Raw genomic sequence first — 2,274 nt, 5'->3', positions numbered from 1 at the left:
CCTCTGATGCTGCTTGGCCTGCTGTGTTCATCCAGCTCTACACCATGTTATCTCTATTACACAAAAAGACATTTCTTTTCTCCCCCTTTAATATAGCTGCCTCAAATCGGAAGCTGATTTTCCAGATCACAGCCTGCGTTGTGATGCAGTGCCCCCTTAATTTTCACATTCATTCCCAGGATGTGGAGTCATTGCTGGCTCAACCAATTATTGTCCATAAGCTAGTGAAGGAACAATCGCACAGCTGTGGGTCTGGAGTTACATTTGGGCCAGACCGGGTAAGGATTGCCGTTCCTTCATTAGTGAGTCAGTTGTTTAGCTCCCCATCCCCGACAATGGTCATTAGTAGAATTCCAGTTTGATTGATTTCAAATTCCACCATCCACGGCAAGATTCAAACATTTGTCCTCAGAACATCATCTGGGTCTCTGGATTAACTGTCTAGTGATAATACCACAAGGCCATCACCTCCTCCAGGCTTCCTCTGGCATCTTCATTACTTCTAATTCCTTCCCTTTGTCTTTCTCCTCTGGTTTTTTTTGAAAGCAAAGGAAATGAAAAATCTTGCTTTTAGGCATCTATTATCCTCATCATCAGAAGTTCCAAACCTGGCCATAGCAGATGGTGGAATTTGAAATCGATAAAGTTGGAATTCTAGTAAAGACCGTGAAACCATTGTCGATTGTCTGTATTGTGCTTTTGCCTGCAACAGTGAACGTGCATTTTTATTGCACCTTTCACAGGATGCCCTAAAATGCTTCGCACTTAGAATACCAGCCTAGATTTCCATGTTCATGCCTCCAAAATGGGTATTGAACCTTCTGACCCAGAGGTGAAGATGGCATAATGGGAATAATGTATCAGTGGGTGGCAATAACTTTAGGAGAAAACAAAAATGAATCTTGATTTAACTTGCCTGGTGGTGTATTTTATAAATATGTGCATATATAACCTGTAGAGTTTAGATTTCAAAATAGTGGCGTTTGGGTGTAGATTACTTTTGTGAAGTTTTTCTTTAAAGAGAAACATTGTTAGACAATACTTTTAGAACAGTAACCTAACCCAGTATGTATCAGAGGAGGAAATTGCAAATCCCAGGAGTGTAAATGGAGCAAGATACTTATTTCATGGCATTTACAACTTATAAGGCCATTAGCTTGAGTTCAGTTCAGAATAATCAAAAATTGACTTAAGTTTAAAAAAAATCCAGAAATTGAAAGATTTTGGAGCAGTTGAGAGGAGACCTATATGGAGCCAGGACAATAATAAATCAGATCAAATCAAATAAAATGAAATCAGTTTTCTCTCCTTACAAGAGGGCAGGACAGTTCAGAGAAAATATAATTACCTCAATAGAAACATTTAGTTTGTACAGTTCCTGAACCTGAAGAGGTTAGTTAGAAATTGGCAGGTTATTAGATGCTGAGAAAATCTAAGCTCTCGGTTTTCTGGATATTCGTGTAAGAAGACTCCACAGTTCACAGGGAAGAGATTGGGGAACACCAATAAAAGTAGAACCTAAAGATCTTATTACATGGAGATGCCGGTGTTGGAAGGGGTGAGCAAAGTCAGAAATCACACAACACCAGGTTATAGTCCAACAGATCACCTGACAAAGGAGCAGCGCCCTGAAAGCTTATGGTTTCAAATAAACCTGTTGGACTGTAATCTGTTGTCATGTGACTCTTAAAGATCTTATGTAGAGGCTTAATTTCTCTGGGCCTGAATTTCAGGAAATGAATAGTATTGGGAAGTGCATTGAAAACTTTGCATTGCTGTGCTATTAAAAATTTATCTAAACTGTCTTCTACATGTAGTAGGTCAATTTGTTTTCTGTTTGGTTTTGTCTAGAGTACAATAACTTCTGTTATATTGTTAAAGATATACTGGAGAGGCCTGTGATTATGTTTCAGTGACTGATTCAGTTACCACGTTAACAAAAATAAAAACAAAATGATCTATCAAGCAAGATTTCTTTCCTGTCCAGGAATCATAACACTTGTATAAAAGAATCTTGGAATACTCACGGGTACTTTCTCATGGACTCTGTCTCCTTCCTGTAATGTAATTCCATTGGAATATATTCTCTTGCCTTTGCATTTTCCACCCATTGGCAGTCTATCTCTGTTGTGTAGTCAGTGTAGCACTTCAAATTTCTGGCAATGTTGTAGGCTGAAATCAAAAAGAACACCAAATATTAGAAAGAAGCGGGAAATCTTTTGACGCGCTCTATTCTCCAAAAAGAGGAGCTCGCACTTCTATAACGCAGTGTGG

At 38.7% G+C, this 2,274-nt stretch overlaps 2 long non-coding RNA genes across 2 annotated transcripts in view; both read right to left on the bottom strand.

Moving 5' to 3' along the window:
- The window catches only part of LOC125487170, a 21,822-nt gene that overhangs the window by 11,156 nt on the left and 8,392 nt on the right, over window positions 1–2,274 (bottom strand). The window lies entirely within an intron of this gene.
- Window positions 2,028–2,274, bottom strand: part of LOC125487169 — an 8,141-nt gene continuing 7,894 nt past the window's right edge. The window contains exon 3 of the long non-coding RNA XR_007265690.1: window positions 2,028–2,172. This is a non-coding gene — a long non-coding RNA (uncharacterized LOC125487169). The remainder of the gene's footprint in view (window positions 2,173–2,274) is intronic.

The sequence above is a fragment of the Rhincodon typus genome, chromosome 37 (genome assembly GCF_021869965.1).
Source record: "Rhincodon typus isolate 14 chromosome 37, sRhiTyp1.1, whole genome shotgun sequence".
In the NCBI taxonomy this organism is placed as follows: domain Eukaryota; kingdom Metazoa; phylum Chordata; class Chondrichthyes; order Orectolobiformes; family Rhincodontidae; genus Rhincodon; species Rhincodon typus.
Note: the sequence above shows the minus strand (reverse complement) of the source record. Positions and strands in the feature narration are given on the sequence as shown.